The following is a 19810-nucleotide window of genomic DNA, read 5'->3' on the forward strand; positions in this document are numbered from 1 at the left end:
TCCAATGAGGTCCACCGGAGAAGAAGACCGGAGCCCTAGCTCCGGTGATGTGTTGGCGTGTCCAAAACCATTGGATCATGATCTCACGTTATAATCTTAGCCATCTATTGTGATTACCATTTATGCCACGCACTTGACTTGAGCGCATCATACACCTTAGCGCGTGGCCATCAGATCTGCCACCTCAATTAATGAGGGAGATCTGATGGGCCTTGGTTTTCTGAATTTCTTTTTATTTTCTGATTTCATGTTTAATCCTTTTATTTTGTTTAATTCATGTTAATTTTATTTTTTATCCAAAAAATATGGGACTTTCACCAAAAATCTTTAAATATTTTTCTCTTTCATTTTCTGAATTAAAATTATTTTTTGGATTAAATTTTGATATTTTTCATGAATTAAATGTTTTTATGCATATTTTTAATTATTTAAAAATACTTCTGACTTTTCAAAAATCATGAAATTTTTTGTCTAAGGTCCTTTGACCTAGGGTAAATCTATTGGCCATTTATTTGGTGTTTTGAAGAGATTTTAGGTTTTGATCAAATTATATTGTATTTTAATGCATTTTTAAATTGATTTTTAATTGATTAAATGTGTAAAAATCATGTTGAGCCATTTTTATGGTCTTGTGATGTTTGACTATTTGTTTGGGTCTTGGTCAAAGTTGATTTGACTTTTGTGGGATTAAAATCATTGGATTTAGGGGATTGATGAAATGTACATTTCATCTCCCAAAATGAATGAATGATTTTAATTTGATAAAATTCCTCCCATGACCAATTTGTGCTTCTCTCATTCTCCTCCCCCTTCATCTTCATCCCTATTCTTTCTCATTCTTTTCATTGACCAATGAAATCTCAAATATCCTAAGGCTATTTGGTTCATCAATGACCTTGTGTCAGATGAACCAATACAAGTATGGATGAGATAGGTATACCCCTCTTGATCTTTTCTTTTAGTGTATGGTATGTTTTAAGAGTTTGGTTCATTATACCAAATCTCTAACATGCATTAACACCTCAATTTTTATTGCACAACCTCAGATAGTTGTGACTTCTACATATGTCCAATTATGATGGCTTAACATATAGCTAAATTTGACCCTAAAGGCACAACATTCTAGTAAGTGAGATTGTAAGTCTCCCATCCTTCATGGTATTGTGTGGGAACTTGACCTTTTTTCCTTCCTATGGAAGATGTCTTGGCTTAAGGATCCATGCTTGTGAATGGATGGTTGAGTGTTCTCCAAAGAATGACTTAATTAATTAAAAAGCAAAACACCACTAACACTTAACTAACATTTAACTAACTCTTATTAATATTGTTTTACTTTCAAGTCATTTACTTTATACAATTTCATTTTCAGTCATTCATCATTCATTTCCATTTACATTTCATTTAACTTGTTTATGTTTATGTCATTTTTACTTTGCTCATTTGAGCCATATCTTGTAATTGTTTATATTTGTTTGTTCATTTTGATTTTGTTTGTGGTCTTAGGACCTTAAAACACTTAATAAACAAAAAAAACCCTAAAAATATTTGGTGGATTGTTGATCTTGATCTGAAATTTTGGACTTAGGAATAGATAACATTCCCTGTGCAAAAAGGACTTGGCCAATACCAACATTCTGAAACCAAGTGATTGTGAACCGAGCCTTCATCTGATGCAAGCCTTGGGACCCTATATTAATCTATTACTTTGTCTTGGTGCTAATTGTTATTTTGATCTTGTGTCTGATGCTTTCTTCTGAGTTGATCAAAGGAACATTTCATCTGATACATAAGAAGACAATTGAAAACTGCTAGCTATGGAGTTGCTTGCTTGGATGTGGTTATCTTTATTTGATGCCTCGATCTTCACGATGTCTGATATTGCTATTTTCTTGTTGATTATTGTTGATTCAAAGTCCAAAGGGAAAGTGGGTTTTCTATATGACATTCTTGTCTATTGGATTGCATCCCATTGGTCAGATCTTTTCAACTCTTAACTTTTAATTTTATGCTTAGGATAACCTCTTCATCTCCTCCCACTTCTTAAATTTCAAAATCTCTTCCCCTTTTCAAAAACTTTCTTTGCTTGTGATTTCAAACTTAGACCTTATTTCAAGTAGAAACTTTGGCCTTATGACATTGAATTTTTTAACTTCTTTTTCTTAAATCAAACTTATAAATAAATCTAATCATATTGACTTAAAATTTCAAAAGAGAAAAAGAACTAACAACCTCATTCAAACCTTTGGCCCTTTGCGCCCTTCTCAATTATTATTTTTGTTAAAAGTAATTCACCAACTTTGAAATTTTTACCATGAACTACGAGGTTTTGATCCCTCATTTTATGTTGGTACGTAGGCACAAGTCCGAAGGTCTTGTCAAACACAAAAATATAATCAATGAATTCTTTTCTCATCCCCACACTCTATTTTTTCTCAAACATATTTTATACCAAACACATATGCACACATAAAAAAGGGCTCCCTAGGAGTACCTAGGACACTTCGGGTGCTAACACCTTCCCTCTGTGTAAGCAACCCCCTTACCTGTAATCTCTGGAATTTTATTAGTTTTGATTTGAAAACTTCTTATCTTTGGGTTTTGTTCGTACTTTTCCCTTTTTCCTTTGGAAACAATAAAAGTGCGGTGGCGACTCTGGTTTTATTAATGTTAAGCTTATCCATAGCTTAGTGGTCATGGATTTACCGTTATAAAAGGTGATAACTTTTGTGGCTCGCGCAATACTAGAGTTCAAAATTATAAATGCCTATTGTCGCAACACATCTATTCCTAGAAACTCTATTCTTGGAAATGATTGTTTTTGAAATTTAAAATAACCTTTTCTTCCGCTCTTGATTAATTAAAATATGATTTTTATTTTTCATCTAAGATACAAGTTCCTCTCTTTCGAAACGGAACAAATATATCTATTTTTTAACGTTTTCGCGGTAAATGATTCTAGTTTAAAACAATATAAAAATCAGTCCCAAAATGAATTCCAATTAAATTTAATATTTCCAACTCATATGCTAGTATCGTCAAAATGACGTTCCTTACATTCCAGACTCTAAACAGTTTAGTCGGACATATTTGACATAGTATTCATGTTTAATTTAATGTGCATGCCAAATAAGTTTCTAAAGATAATAATATAACAATGATAATGAGAAGTAATAAAAAGTAACATGCAAATAACCAAAAAACCAATATAATACATGTGTATGTGAATTGCTGCTAATAAGCTGCTTTAACAATACAAGCAATGGAAATTTAACACTGATAGAATAATTAAAATCAGCAATTCCAATATCAAAATAGAAAAATAATAAGCTACAGAAAATTAAAATAGAAAATACTTATGAAAAATCACAGTGCAAAATTTAAGATCGGAAAAATTGAACCAAAAAACTTCTGTAATTAAAAACCAACATTCATTAACAGCGGATGATCCAAATACAAGCAAAGAATCCCAAATTCTGAAAAACAATGGTATGCTTATTGCCCGGTGTGAACAATTAAGCATGTTACAAAGTGAAATTATGTGCCTACTTGATACTAGGAAACTTGGATCCTAAAAACCTAAAAACTAAACTTATATATAATGTATCATACGCTGAATATGGACTGAAGTCGTGTAGAGTTCGACTGAGAGAATTAAGTGGGAATGGGAGAAGACTAGACAACTTATGTTGCTAAAATTCTAGACACGAAGTCCATGGTGAGCGCCATGGCCTCATGGCGAAAACCATGAGTTCAAAATGGGGGATGTGGCAAGTGAATGGGCCATGGTGAGCGTCATGCCCCTGTGGCGGGCACCACATGCTGAAAACGTCTCTTTTTGACTTTCTTCATGTTGATGCGTCATTTTCTCCACTTTTGGCCAATTTTTCTTCATTTTCTCTTGTGCCAACTCCTACTTGGAAAGTATCTGCAACACAAACACAATACCAATATAAAACTACATATAAACATGAAATGAATATCAAACGGATAAAAATGCATGTGTATCGAGCCAAAAAATGCTATAAGCTTCATAGTCATCAATCTTAAGAAGAGTATTCTTGAAGAAGGTCATAGGAGTGGTTTGAGTATTCATCCCGGTGCTACCAAGTTGTATCAAGATCCGAAGAAGATATTTTGGTGGCCAGATATGAAGAAGGATGTTGTTGAGTTTGTTTATTCTTGTTTGACTTGTCAGAAGTCGAAGATTGGGCACCAGAAGTCGTCAGTATTGATGCAACCGTTGAGTATTCCTGAGTGGAAGTGGGATAGAATTTGTATGGATTTTGTGACGAGTTTGCCTAATATTTCTAAGGTAAGTGATACAATTTGGGTTATTGTGGATAACTTGACTAAATTGATTCATTTCATCCCGATAAAGATCAGTTATCCACTGCAGAAGTTAACTGAGGTTTATATTGAGAAGATTGGCAGTTTGCATGGTATCCCTTTGATTATTTTTTCAACCAGAGATATGATGTTCACTTCGAGGTTCTGGGAGAGATTGCAGGAAGCCTTGGGAACCAAGTTGCGATTGAGTTCTGCTTATCACCCATAGACAGACTTTCAGACATAGAGGACTATTATATATTTGGAGGATTTTTTGAGATCTTGTGTGTTGGAGTAAGGGGTAATTTGGATAGCTACTTGCCGTTGATTCAGTTCACCTACAACAATAGTTTCCAATCTAGTATTGGAAAAGCACCGTTTAAAGACTTGTATGTAGAAGGTGTATGACACCTTTGTGTTGGTATGATTCGGGAAAAAGTGCAATGCTTGGTCTAGAGATTGTTCAGCAGATGACGAAAAAGATCAATATGATTTAGGAGAAGATGAAAGCTTCGCAAAGTCGATATAAGAGTTACCATGATAAGAGGAGGAAATCACTTGAATTTAAAGAGGGAGATCATGTATTCTTGAGAGTCACTCCAGTGACTGGTGTTAGTTTTTCTTTGAAATCTAGAAAGCTCATGCCTCATTTTATTGGGCCTTGTTGAATCTTGAAAAACGTGATCCTTCGCGAGGCGTTCTCACGCTCACGGGAAAGATGTTCGAAAAAAGTCGCCAACGAACTTTATTTATTCCAATGAAGGAAAGGGAAAATATTGATAAAATACACAAAAAAAACAAGAAAAGAAAATGGTCATCACAACTAAATTCAGGTTCGGGAGTTAGTTATACAAGGGGAAGGTATTAGCACCCCTCACATCCATTGTACTCAACGGGAACCACTTAGTTAAATTTGCGATAGAGTTGTTAGCTAATGTTAATTGTTATCTTCTACTTACTGAGCGAGAGAAATAAAGGAAAACGTTTTTTATTAAATGGGTGTTTTTTAACATTAATGTGCCTGAAAAGATTTCGCAATCATGCTCCTACGTATCCCTAGGTGCTATGGAGAACTCAAGGCTACATAGTTATACTAAAAGACAACTACTGAGTTGATTGCTTTTAAAGAGTGATCCTTTAGTCATATCGAGTGATTAAATCTTTACTTGTTGCTCTCTCTTTGAGGCTGAAGTATTTTTTTGTTTCACGTCAATATGAATAAAGCATGCTCGTTTCTGAAAATGTTTTCGGGGCCACGCAAGGGCGGAAAACAACTTTGATTGGTTGAGTGTTTTTTTGGATGACGATTACTCGAATGGTCGAGTAAGGCTACTCGTATCTAAGTACTCGAGAAGAGGAATAAAAGACTCCAAACCATCTCCCTTTTCATCCTTAAATGCAAAAGGATTTAAATAAGCTTAATGTGTTTTGGACTGACGACAAATACTCGAATAACCGAGTAAGGCTACTCGTATCCAAGTACTCTAAGAAGGGAATGGAAGGCTCCAGACCACCTCCTTTTTCGTCCAAGTTTGTTACAAAAATGAGTTTGTCTTAAGGTTTGATTATGGAAAGAGTTCAGATGTGGCTGTCGTTAGAAGTTTTTTAACAGATGACAATTGCTTGAATGGTCGAGTAAGGCTACTCGTATCCAAGTAATTAAGGAGGGGAATCGAAGGCTCGAGACTGTCTCCCTTTTCACCCTTTTTGAAACAGTGTTTAAGTATGATTAGGCATTTTGGATTTTATTAGGGAAAAGCTACTCGATGTTGGATCGAGGTTTTTATTCTTTGCGTTTGAATTGGAAGATGGATAGAATGATTTTGAGGGTTTAAAAAATGATGGAGAAGTGGATATGGAAATGGTTCTGATTTTTGAAAATTGTTCGACGTTGGATCGAGTATTTGTTTTATTGTTCTTTTTTGAAAGTGTTGATTTTCATCTTTGAATTAACAAATCAACTAATACAATAAAGAAAATGAAAACGGTAAATTTATTACTCATTTATGGGAATGGGGGTACATTTTGTCGAATGGGGATAAAATGCAATAATTAAATGATACAAATTCTAAAGACAATTGAAAAAATAAAAGAATCTTGTTGTAAAAAGGCTCAAGAGAAAGCTAAGGGACTCGAAGTAAAAATTAGAAATTCAACTACATAATTTAGCGTTATGTTAAGCAATCGTAAAGAGATTCATGTAGGAATCACCCTATTTGAGGTCGCTCAATAAGACTTTATGTTCTTAAGCAATTTCTGAAGTTTAAATTGAATTTTTAAACTTCAAAATTGCAAGGCATCTATGAAAAACTGATTTTAAGCGACAAAAAGAAACAAAAATTAAACTAAAAGAATATAGCGCTATGTTAAGTAATCGTAAAGCGATTCATGTAGGAATCACCCTATTTGAGGCCGACAACAAAACTCTATGTGTTTAAGCAAATTTATGAAGTTAAATTTAACTTTTAACTCCGAAATGACACTGCAACTGTGAAAAACCGATAGGTCAATAAGTTAATTTTTTTTCTATTTAATAGTTAAAAGAAGCTTGTGGCCATGTTGTTTCACCATGGAAGGAAGAAGTGTATTGAGGTGATGGAAGTATGAAGGTGGGTGATGCTTGTTGTTGTTGTTTTAGAGGTGATGGTGGTCACGGTTACGTTGATGTGTGCATGAGGGAGAAGGCGTGGAAGGTTGCAGGTACGGTTATGGGGTTGAGTAAGGAGAAGACATGAGTGGAGGAAAAAGAAGGAGATATTTTCTCTTTTTCTTCTTCTGAAACAAAGAGAGAGAGAGAGAGAGAGAGAGAGAGTATATATTATGTATGTTGTAATAGAGGAAAAAAGAAAAAAGTGATGATGGTTGAAGTGAGAGGATGATGTTGATGGATATTTGTTTTTGAGGTGTGTAAAATGAAGAAGAAGAAGTGGAAATATATGTTGTTGTTGTTGAAGCTTGGGCGGTTTGGTGTTTTTAGTGAAGAAGAGAAGAAAAATAAAAATCTAAAAGAGAAGAGGAAGGAGTGAAACTTGGGGGGGAGGGAAAGAAAAGAGAAAATAAAATTAAAAAACTCAAGAAGCTAAGCCATGTTTCAAAATTCTGGTGGTTCAAAATTTAAAAAATTTCACAAACAAAAAGGGGACAAGTAGAGGAATGTGATTGGTTGTCTAATTTAATTTAAAATAAATTAATTATTTTATCCTTATTAATTAAATTATAAATAAAAATAAACACAAATTAAAATAGAATCGAGAAAACAATAATTCTAAAGAAATCTTTTAATTATTTTGGCAAAAGACCAAAAATAATCGAACAAAAATTGAATAAAAAATCGGGTGCGAAAGTGCTCGAAAAAAAAAACTGAACGCATTAAAAATATCAACGTGAAATAAAATTCTCGGAAACATACAGGTTTTGATCAAATTTTGAAATAGAAATCGATCGATTAAAAGGCTCAAGGTGGTCAAAATGCGACCAACAAAGTAGTCGAAAAATTAAAACGAGCATGCCAGGTTAAACTACGCGAATCATAGATTAATAAAACTAATGTCTGAAAGCTCAATTTTGAAAATTTTCGCCCGCTAGTTTGATATACAGTTGAGAAACGATTCGACAAATTTGACTGTAGATCCAAAAAATTATTCTGAGTGATATTTTAAGTGTTATGCAGAACAAAATGCATCATGTGACAGGTATAAAATGCAAACGTCTTGTAAATGAACTGAATTGCTGACTGAATAATTGTGAATGGACAATCAGATGCAAATGAGTCACCCTTGGACCATTTGCTTCTGATTCTCAAACACAAACAAAACCCTACAAAGATTCAGATGACGACAATATTCTTGATTGTCACCTACTGAACCCCTGAAACACGATGCAATGGATATAAACAATGCATTGAGATTGAGAAATCAAGTATTTTGAATTCTTAATCAACAGATGACTGAATGAATGTCATCAAGATCAGATAAAATTCCAAAACTCCCGACTTTTCATCTAAATCTTGATGAATGCTTTTAATTGATGAAATGCATGACAAAATGGATAGATTATGCTATGTTGATGCGGGTAAAAAACTCAAGGTAAAAGTTTGGGTATGATAGCTGCCCTTATTTAAACATCTTTAACTGGAGGATGTGAAGAACTCTTGTCTTCAAATCTTCATGGTGAAAGATAGTTTAATTATCAAACATGCCCAAATTTTGCCTTCTTATGCAAAAGAATGATATGCTTATGATTACGAATGAATTGACAAAGTTTAAGAAATACTCTTAATTTCCTAATCGTCGCATGATATGGATGTGATCAAAGTTAAGAAGTAATATTAACTCCTTAAATATGATGTGAATGAATTAAGAAATACTCTCGATTTCTCAACTATATAGATGACAAATGATATGGATGCTAAGAAGTGCTCTTGACTCCTTAAAGATGAAATAATTAAGAAATACCCTTGATATCTTAATCATCATATGATTGAATGAAATGTATATGGATTAAGAAATACTCTTGATTTCTTAATCATGAGAACATAAATGATATGCATGCTAATAAGTACTCTTGACTCCCTAGAGATGAATGAATTAAGAACTACTTTAGATCTCTTAATCATCATATGATTGAATGACATGTATATGAATTAAGAAATACTCTCGATTTCTTAATCATAAATGTAAATGAAATGTGTATGAGTTAAGAAATACTCTTGATTTCTTAATCAAGAGAATGCAGATGAATTAAGAAATACTCTTGATTCCTTAATCATGAATGTAAATGAACTAAGAAATGCTCTTGATTTCTTAGATGATATGCAAATGAGTTAAGAAATACTCTTGATTCCTTAATCATGAATGTAAATGAATTGAGAAATACTCTTGATTTCTCATATGGTATGCAAATGACTGGGGTTTAGAGAATCATGTTCAACTTCTCTTGACTGACGGTAGATCTCTGGGATGGATCTGTTAGAAGTTAACTGTTCAACTGTTCTTTAGACATTCTTTTTTAAAGGCATGCTCTCTTGTGGGGAACAAATTATCATATTCAACTATTCTTGGCTAAAGATATCATATTCAACAACTCTTGGCTGAAATAGATCGTATCCAACTGCTCTTAGTTAAAGACCAATATGTGCAAAATATAATAGTATCCTGCTGCTCTTGGATGAAACTAATATATGATAATAAATGCATTCAACTGCGCTTGGTTGAAGCAAAACTACAAATATAAATAGTTTCCAACTGCTCTTGGTTGAAGTAAAAATGAAAAATTAAATGGTGTCCAACCGCTCTTGGCTGAAACCATTATATTTAACTGCTCTTGGTTGATGCAAATTGTTGGGAAATAAACAAAAGACTTACTTTGGGGAATAACTGCATATTCAGCTGCTCTTGGCTGACAGAAAACTCCTCTGGGGAATGAGAAGATCCTAGAGACTTGTTAGGGATGAAAGGTTGACACTAACCCAAAGGCTTAGTGTTATTCTCAACTACTGGGCTGACATGTCCAATCCAATTCCTCTTTGGAGAGTAGATCAATATGGAATGCTAACTCTGTCAGGGATTGACTGAACTAAACTGTTGTGAATACAAGAGATTCTCTAGGAAATAAACATACAAGAGACTCGTTGGAGATATACTGAGAATCATTAAGTAAAGCTTGTCTATTAAAGGTCTCTCGTCCATTAGACTCACTAGGGAGATTGCTAGCTTATGAAGAGATGTTTGTCTTAGACGATTACTTCAAAGAGACTTACTAAAGATAATGTTGTTGGGGATACCTTTCTTAAGGAATTCTACTAGTATGAAACTCACTTGGGGAGTTCATGAAGTTTTGTTGGAGAAAATAAAATACTGGGGAAATTTTATGGGGACATATCTACTGGGGAAACCAAGCAGAAATTCCGTTGACTCTAGAGTTCCTATGGAATAATATCAATCACCTTGTTGGGGAAGAAACTCGCTTTGAGAATCAACACTAACAATGATAGAATTCTAGAAGTATTTATACTGAAGAAAAAAATTATTCTACTGTTGAGATCAACCCTCGTATCATGGTTTGTTGAGGATTACACTGAACCTCCTTGAGAGGTTACTAAATTCGACTAAGGTTTATGCATGTTGTTTTGTACATGATATGCAAGAAATAAAATGAATGCATGAATATACTAGTTTATGCATTTTAGGGGTATCAAGCTCTGATTCCCCAACGCCTTGTCTTGAATAGTTATGACACCATGAAAATGATTCACAAAACTCTGATTTCTGCTTTGTCGCCAAGCGGGCCTCAGTGGGGACTCTTGCTTCTTGGAAGAAATAACCACCTCAAACTTGCTTTAGATCACAATGATCAAGAAAATGCCCCACATCTTGTGAACCAGATGCATTGTTGTAAACCAACAAAAAATCCATTGACATTTTTAAAATCAAAATAATTTAAAGTTTTTAAAAGCTTTGTGTTTCCATTATTTTAATGTTTTTATCTTATAAAAAATAAAAGCGACATTAGGTAAACAAGAAGAAAAAACAAAAGTAGATGATGAAGCAATGTTCAATTGATCCATTTCATTTGATGAGAAGAATAACTCATACATGAGGTACATGAAGATGTAAATACCTTTAAGAGGAGATCATAGAGAAAGAAAGCAAGTATATGGTAATGAAAATTTAACTAAATTTCCATTGAAATACAACACTTCCTATTTCCCTTATGTCCTCTAGTCCTCATTAATTTGCTTCTAGAGATGGTAATTGGATTGTCCCCTTCCATCTGAGCTTTGTTGCAGTGTTGACTTGTGCAGGCTACAGTATTATGCCCTTGGATATTCCCTAACTTTTACGTGAACCGCTCCTAAGAGTTTCAGTTCACCGAGAGATTTTACCATTTTTTGCTTAAGCGGCCCTTTCGGGCTTTTGACTTACCGAGCTTGATTTTTTTGTTTATCCTTGATTTTTTCCCGAGTCACCTTTTTGGGTTTTCAACTCACCAGGATGCTCATTTTTTCCTAAGTCTCCCTTTCAGGTTTTCAACTTAGCGATATTTTATTATCCATCTCTTTTTCTTAGGCATAATACTTTCTGACTGCATCATAATTGATAGGGTGTGTCAACTCTTCTCCATCCATGTTCTTGAGAACCAAAGATCCACCAGAGAAAGCTTTATTCACTATAAATGGTCTTTCATAGTTGGGAATCCACTTGCCACGTGAACCCTTCTAGAAGGAGATTATCTTTTTCAGCACCAATTCAGCTACACTGAACTCTCGAGGTCGAACCTTCTTCTCAAATGCCCGCTTGAGCCTCTTATGATATAACTGACTATGATATAATGTCGTCATCCTCTTTTCTTCGATTAGATTGAGCTGGTCAAACCTGGTTTGGATCCATCCTGCTTCTTCTAATTCAGTCTCCATCAAGACTCTCAACAAGGGGATCTCCATTTCTATTGGTAGCACAACATCCATGCCATAGACTAGAGAGAAAGAGGTTGCCTCTATTGAAGTGTGAACAACTTTTGGTATCTGTGTAGAGTAAAAGGTAGCATCTCATGCCAGTCTTTGTAGGTCTTCACCATCTTCTGAATGATCTTCTTGATATTCTTATTAGTTGCTTCCACATCGCCGTTCATATTTGGCCTATAAGGTGATGAGTTATGATGTTCAATCTTGAAACTTTCGCATAACTCCTCCATCATCTTATTATTCAAATTTGATCCATTATCAGTGATAATCTTGCTAGGAGTTCCCTAGCGACAAATTATCTTTTTCTTGATAAACCAAGTGACTAGTTGCTTTGTCACATTTGCATAAGAAGTATCTTCTACCCACTTGGTGAAGTAGTCAATGGCAACCAGAATGAACCGATGTCCATTTTAAGCTTTAGGCTCAATCATACTGATCATGTCTATGGCCCACATTGAGAATGACCATGGAGCAGGTAAAACATCAAAGGAGTAGGTGGCATGTGCACCTTGTCAGCATAGATTTGACACTTGTGGCACTTCTTGAAATAGTGGTAACAGTCTGTTTCCATCGTCAACCAATAGTAACCAACTCTAAGGATTTTCTTTGCCATTGCATGTCCGTTTTCATGATTTTCGAAAGAACCCTCATGGACCTCTTTGATGAGTATGTCTGCTTCGTGTCTATTGATCGTGACTTTATGAGTCTACCGGATTACCTAACTGCAAGTATACAGTCTATCGTGTAGTTTTAAAAGATATTGATCCCAAAGAGACCAATAGTCAAATCTATCGTTTCGAATTGTCACGGTGTTTATCTAAAGCGATATCAAAAAATGTTTGGAACGGAAACAAGATGAAAATAATAACGTTTAAACGAATTTAAAAAATGTAATACTGAAACGTGGATCACATCAATCAACAATACTCCTATTATCTCTAATTAGAACTACCGATGGGGCAATGTTTTCTTCCTTGAAAAAGAGTTAATTAAGAAGTGTAGCACCTCAAATTTGCACCTATCATTGTACATACATTTTCATATTAGGTCATAGCATATCATGGTCCATTGCATAGCATTGCATTGCCTCTTTTGCCTCAAGTACAAGCCAATCAAGAAATTAGGTCAAACTGATCAGGAGATCAGTCAACCAAGCAAGCAAGCACAATTCTCAAGGAGCCAAGGCCTTAGGGTTGGTCCAACAAGTTCACATGACTAGAGGGTTCATTTGAAGTGTTAAAGTCAAGGGTTGAAGGCTCAGAGGTCATCAGTTCATGCACAGTCAGGCAAAGAACCCTAGACAGTCAACTGTCAGTCAAAGCAGTGGATGGTGGCCATTCTTGTGGAATTTGGGCACCATGATCAATAATCAAGAGCTCATACAACTTGGGACATCATTTGAAGTCAAGTTCTCAAGGAATTAGGGTTTGGAAGTCATCAGTCAATGCACAATCAGTCAGAAACCCTAAAAGTCAACTGTCGGTCAACTGTCCATTTAATCAGTGATTGGATGATTGGAATTGGTTTGTGAGAGTTCATTCATGTCGAAATAGTCATCATACATCATGCCAAACACCATCATGGAAGAATTCGAAGCCAGATCAGAAATTTCCAAAAATGGAAACTGGGCCTGTAACTGAAAACTGCCAAAAATGGAAAGTCTTGATCCTCAAACTTACATCATGATATAAGCTTCAAATGAATTTTTGCCCAACATTAAAGTTGAAGATCTTGTTCTCCCATTTCCAAAAAGTCCAAGAACTCTCAATTCCCATGTGTGGTTGGCAAGTTATGATCGAATCGATTTCAGAAAATCTTGAACTTCAAAGGGCCATATCTCTCAAACCGTTTGGCCAATTTTGGTGGGGTTTTTTCCTACAAGTCACATTTGATCCCCTCTTTCCAAAAATATAAATTTCATGAGCCAAAACTTCACCAATCAAAATGGTATATTTTGACTTTTCTCATTTAAATGCAAGTTTGACCAAGAGTTGACTTTTTGATATAAACATTTTTCTAACATTTGGCCAATTGGAACAGCTCAGAAATGTCATTTAGAATGTGTTTGCAAGCTCATATTATGCAGTACATGAGGCCATTGCTTGGTTGCTTGAATTGTAAGAAAAGTACAATTCCACCATACTTGTCCATGATTCCACCATGCCTTGCCTTGTACTCTTAAAAACAGAAAATTTAGAGGCTATTTGCTGTCATTTTGAACACATTATTAGCAGCCTAAACCAACAGAAAAGCCATTGCCTTAGTTGCTTGGATTTTGCAAAGAAAGTACATTGTCACCATGCTACCACATCTTGCAACCATGCCTTGTACTGTCACATTGCAGATTTTTTGCCCATGATTTTCTGTCATGAGAAGAGTAACAGCAGGCAAAGCCAACAGAAATTGATTGATACAAAAAATCACTTTTGGCCATTTTGCAAGGGGGCTGTCAAAAACTCCATATTTCATGGCCATGCTTGGTACTGCAGAGACCAATCTTGTTCATTTCCTGCCACACTACAAACCCTTAGCAAGCAGTAGACCAACCAAGTTTTACTCATGCTAAAGACTTGGTCTCTTGGCATTTTTCATAGGAGGGAAAAACCTGTCAAGTCCCAAACCAATGACCTAAGCTGGCTTGACAACACTTCCATCATTTCCCTGTCATCACAAAACCAACAAAAACACCCTAAAGACCATACCTTGTACTGTCACATGAAGGAGTCATACAAGCCAAGCCATGGAAACCAACAGAAAATGGATTCATGCTCACATTCAAAACATAACTTTGCTATTGCATTTTGCTAAAAAGGCTGTCAAAGGATTTCTAATACCATCCATCCTGCCTTGCCAACCATAGCATTTTGTTCATCCCAATTTCTCATCATTGCCAAACAGCAGCCAACCTAACCATAACAAACCAAAAACTTCATACACTCTCTCAAATCATCTTGCTACTTTGGCATTCCAAATCTTTCTGTCCAAACACAAAGGAGCCAAACCCTGCCATGCCACCAGCAACACCAAAACAGCAGACTTCCACCCTCAATTTTCCTGTCATGAGTAGCAGCAGCATACCACTCTCCCTCCCAAAATTCACTTGGCCTTTGGCATTTCCATTTTTTCTGTAAAAACTCAAAACCAAAAGCATCCTTCCAATAGTCCAACCCTGCTAGCCAACAATACCAACCAACTTCACATCCACACACACTTCACTTGTTGCATTTCAAAGTGAAATCTGTCACAACTCAATGAAACAAAACCAGGCCTTGGCTTTTCCCTTCATCATGTGCTATCAAAGATGAAACCTAGCACCACCTAACACAAACCACAAAAAACCTTGGTTCTCATTCACTCAAAAGTCACATCCTTGTACTTTACAAAACCTGTTCCAAAGAACTTCTAAAGAACTCAAGGATCCCTTTGTTGTTCTATCATCTGGCCCTCATTTGGAGGTTACTTGCAGCACTATTCATCAACTGGGAGTTCATTTGCCAACACTGTTTTAAAGAAGCATACAAGCATGGCAGATGGAACTTCAATCAAAACCAAGCATCCATGAGCCAAGTTCTTTGTGCCACTCAACTATAGGGAGCTTCATGTTCATCTGTTTCACCATTAAGTCACCAAATACTAGCTGAATCTCTACTGCCCTTCAGGTTTGGTAAAAACTCGACCTCCCTATTTTGTTAAATTGTGATATGCTTCATAAAGATCTTTCAATGCTGAGTTTAGTGATGCTTTCACTTTTTGGAATGGCTGCTTATTCATGAAGATATGATGAGATAAAGTTTGATGCTTGAAAATGTTTCCATTGATTTCTTGTTGTGTAGCTCGAATTAATGAAAACCAATGTTAGGGTGTTGTTGTATGTTGTTTGATGAACACAATGGTATGCTCAATTGAGATTTCTAGGCACTTTTTGAAAATCATGATTTGGGGATGGTGGTGAACAGTAAAACCCTAATCCCAATTTGCCCAGATTTTCCCCATTTTCGTGTGCATGGCCTCTTTCAGCATTAGCCAATGAAAACATTTCCTCACAATGGCCAAAACGACCGTGTTTTGATTAGTGGGCCAAAATATTACCAAAATGCCATTTTCTCAATATTAATTCAATTAATTTCTTCACTTTGATTACCAATCTTGCAAAAATCATAAGTGCTTCAATTTTCATCCAATTTGAATGGGATTTTTTGTGTTGTGTTCATCATAATCTCTACCTTTTTATCATTATTTTTCCAGAATTTTTGGATGAGTGGTTTTTAAATGGCCTTAGGGTTTGTGACATGTGACCAAATTTTGTACACTTTGCCAAATCAATTGTGAAATGATGAGAATGTATCCATTGGCTCCCAAATTTTTTGTGCTTAAACTAGACACACTCATGGTGATTTTGGTGTAGAGTTTGTGAATTTATCTTATGTGGTTTGAGAGTTATGATTTTTTGAATTAGGGTGTGACAATTTGTGTCACACCATTGATGTCCAATTTGATGATTTTTGATACCATGCTTCTTGACCTCCAATTGATCTGATTTTTTGCATGAACCTACTCTTGTATGTCTAGTTTACATGTGATTTTTATTGGAATTATTTGTGGCATTTCCTAATTGTTTGAGATTTTCTCCCCTGCTTAGTCAAATGTTGACTTTGTGTGACACATGTTCCCATTTCATTTGTGAAATTCTCATACTTTATTAGATGGACATGAAATTTTACATGAGATAACTAGACATCCTCATCTTTGCCATGGTTTTAGTCCCATTCATTTATCATACACCATTCTTGACTTATGATTTTTCTAAGTTGATGCATGTTTGGTTGACTTCATTGAGCATGTTCAAAATTGGCTTTGACTTTCTGATTTTCATTGACTGCCTTCCACTTGTCCAAATGGGATGAAATTTGACATGCTTACCATGCTGTGTGTTAGGAGTGACCATGATTTATTTGGTGATTTTTGGAAATGTTTTAGTTTGCTTTTGATGCAAGTCTTGCTGTTGACTTCTATGAGCTTCTGTTTGCCATACTTTGACCTAAATGGTTCATGAAATGATGATGATGATTGATATGAATGTGAACCCAATTAGTTTTGTTTCCTAATTATTTGAACATGATTTTGGATACTTACCCCTTGCTGTTTGGACTTTCTCATTCATTTTTGACCCTAGGCTTGTCCTAGTGGTCCTGTTACTCACTTTTGAGCTTGTGATTTCAGGTTGAACATCAAATGACCAATGAGACCAATTCTTTTTGATTGAGCTTGCTTAAACATCATTGTCTAACTTGTTTGTTTTGTAGGTGGCTTGGCTCACATGCCTTAAGCTTTGTGCCTTGCACATTCACTAGCTTGTGTTGACTGGTTGATGTCTGTTTTATTTTGATTTAACCCTGACTTGTATACTAACTGTGCTTGACTGATTTCAGGTACTTTAGTTGCTTTTAGTTCCTTGTGAACTTTTGCTTTGCTTTGCTTGTATAAGCAATTTGCATTGAGGTATGTCTCTTTGTCTTCATGTAGTCTGGAAGACCTGGCCTGTTACTTGGCCAGGCAACTGTCTGAAGTCCTCCTTAAGAGGCAATGTTTGTGGATGTTTACTTTTGTCCTTGCATAGAGTCAAAGTCCTCCTAAGTGAAGAGGCAATTGGTGGAAGGTAGGGATATGCAATCTATCCCCCACTATTCAGTGTGTCATCTGCTTTGCTCACACCACTATGTTGATGCATTGCAGATACAAACCCAAGATCTTGTACAATTGTACAATTGAGTCAGTTTTAAATGTGTAGAAGGGTTCCCACTTTCTGAACCCACACATTCTTGTCTTGAGCTCTCCCAGGCCAGGGATAAGAGCTGTGAAGTCTTATCTTCACTCACCTTTCATCTGCTTCACCTTAGCCCCTCAATGGCAAGGTTAAGAGCACATTCACCCCATTCCAGAGGTTTGTTTGTTGAGGTTGATATGACCCCTTGACTAAAACCTAACCCTTGTTTGAGCCACTTGTTTGTGTATAGCGTGTGCTATCTGTGCTTGTAGGATTGTTTGACTTGCTTCCTGTGCAAGTTAGGATTGTTTGACTTGCTTCCTGTGCAAGTTAGGATTGTTTGACTTGCTTCCTGTGCAAGTTAGGATTGTTTGACTTGCTTCCTGTGCAAGTTAGGATTAGTTTAGACTTGCTTCCTGTGCAAGTTAGGTTTTACTTGGCTTGCTTCCTGTGCAAGTTAAGTGTGTGTGGCTTGCTTCCTGTGTGAGCCATGCTTAGGATAGGTTGGCCCTTGTGCCATTTAGCTAGAAACCTTAACTTAGGGATGATTTGCATGATAACATCTAGGCTCGAGTCGTAGTCTCCCTAGTTGTGTCTCCCTCTGTTATCTGGTTAGGCTAGTCCTTTATCCCTCCGTAGGGGAACTACATCGCCCTGATCTTCATACCAGATGAAGTATGTAGGCAGGAGATTGAGCTGATCTCTCCGGGCGCCCTTTTTTTCTTTTGTGTGTGTTGTTTGACAGTTGCTAGGCTCGAGTGCCTGACTCCTTAGCAATCTGTTGTCTGTCTGTTTGAGTGCGTGTTTGACAGTTATAGGCTCGAGCCCCCGACTCCCTATCAACTTGTTGTGTTGTTGTGTGCTTGGAAGTTGATGTAAGTCCATCGAGTGGCATTTGGGTTCCAGTGTGCGTGTGTTTGGTTCGGATGCTGATGTAAGTCCAGTGATTGGCATTCAGGCTCCACGTTTGCCTTTGCCTTGTTTTGTGTGTGTGCGTGTCAGCCGAGCTACGAATGCTCTGATTCTTCTCTCGTCCGAGAAGATATGTATGCATAGGATGCGATATCCTAGCGAGCATGTGTCGTCTCCCCAGTCCGAACTACTTGGACTCTGATGTCTATGCCTGATAGACTAAGTAGGCCCAGGATGCGACATCCTGCCGAGTTCAGTTTCAGTCAGTCTCTTTCGTTTCTTTCAGCCAGTGTGTGTGAGTATTTGAGCAGTGTTTAGCAACCAATTTTCCTTTCTAGTGTGCGTGGATCCCGTAGAGTACTACGGATGCGTAGGGGTGCTAATACCTTCCCTTCGCATAACCGACTCCCGAACCCATTCTCTTTGGTCGCGAGACCATGTTCTTTCCCAGGTTTACTCTGAGCGTTTCCTTTCCCTCTTTTGGGATAAATAACGCACGGTGGCGGCTCTGTTGTTCTTGTTTTCCCGCCGGTTTTTCGCGCGATGCGACAGCTGGCGACTCTGCTGGGGAAATAAAGAAGTTGACCTATGCTGGTCCATCTTCCCTGAGCGAGTCTCTCCTAGCGCTCTCTAGGTTAGGGTTTGGTTGCTTTTGCTGTTATTTATTGCATTCATTTATTCATTGTTTGCATTTATGTTTGCACTTATGTTTGCATTCATTCACATTCATTATTCATCTGCTGTGCTGTCTGTGTTTCTCTGTTTGGGGTGGGAGTTACTCGAGGTAAAAGGCCCAATACCCAGGCTATGAGTGAAATCTAGGAAACCTAGGAATAGAGTGATTCATGGGAAGCGGGTGGTGTACGCCACTTAGCGGAACATTGACATCACGAGCAGTTCAGACCCTGGTGGGATATTATCGGTGCATACATCGGGTGTGCACAGGATGATATTCTGCGAAAGGTTATTTATGCTGCGTTTCTTTTCGACCTTACCCTGGCCTAGACTACGCCCGTGAGTGGGAAGGGTTATTCATTACAGGTACCGTTGGTGACTTTGGTTCTGTTGGTGACTCTAGTTCAGACAACAGTGTGATCAGTTTGACCATAAGTTGGATTTATGTTCTGATCTTGACTGAAGCTTCGACCTAGTCAGAGTTTGCACAACCAGCCAGTCCAGTCTGCATCATGTGCATCATAGCATATTTATTTTTCAAAAGAAACGCAATGAAAAAAATCAGAAAAAAAATCAAAAAAAAGAAAATTTTCAAGGAACTCAAAGGAGTTTATTTGCAAAAAATTTCAAAACATGAAAAAACCGGGAAAATTTTTTCACCTGATATATCT

This window comes from Lathyrus oleraceus, chromosome 4, assembly GCF_024323335.1.
Source record: "Lathyrus oleraceus cultivar Zhongwan6 chromosome 4, CAAS_Psat_ZW6_1.0, whole genome shotgun sequence".
Classification (NCBI taxonomy): Eukaryota; Viridiplantae; Streptophyta; class Magnoliopsida; order Fabales; family Fabaceae; genus Lathyrus; species Lathyrus oleraceus.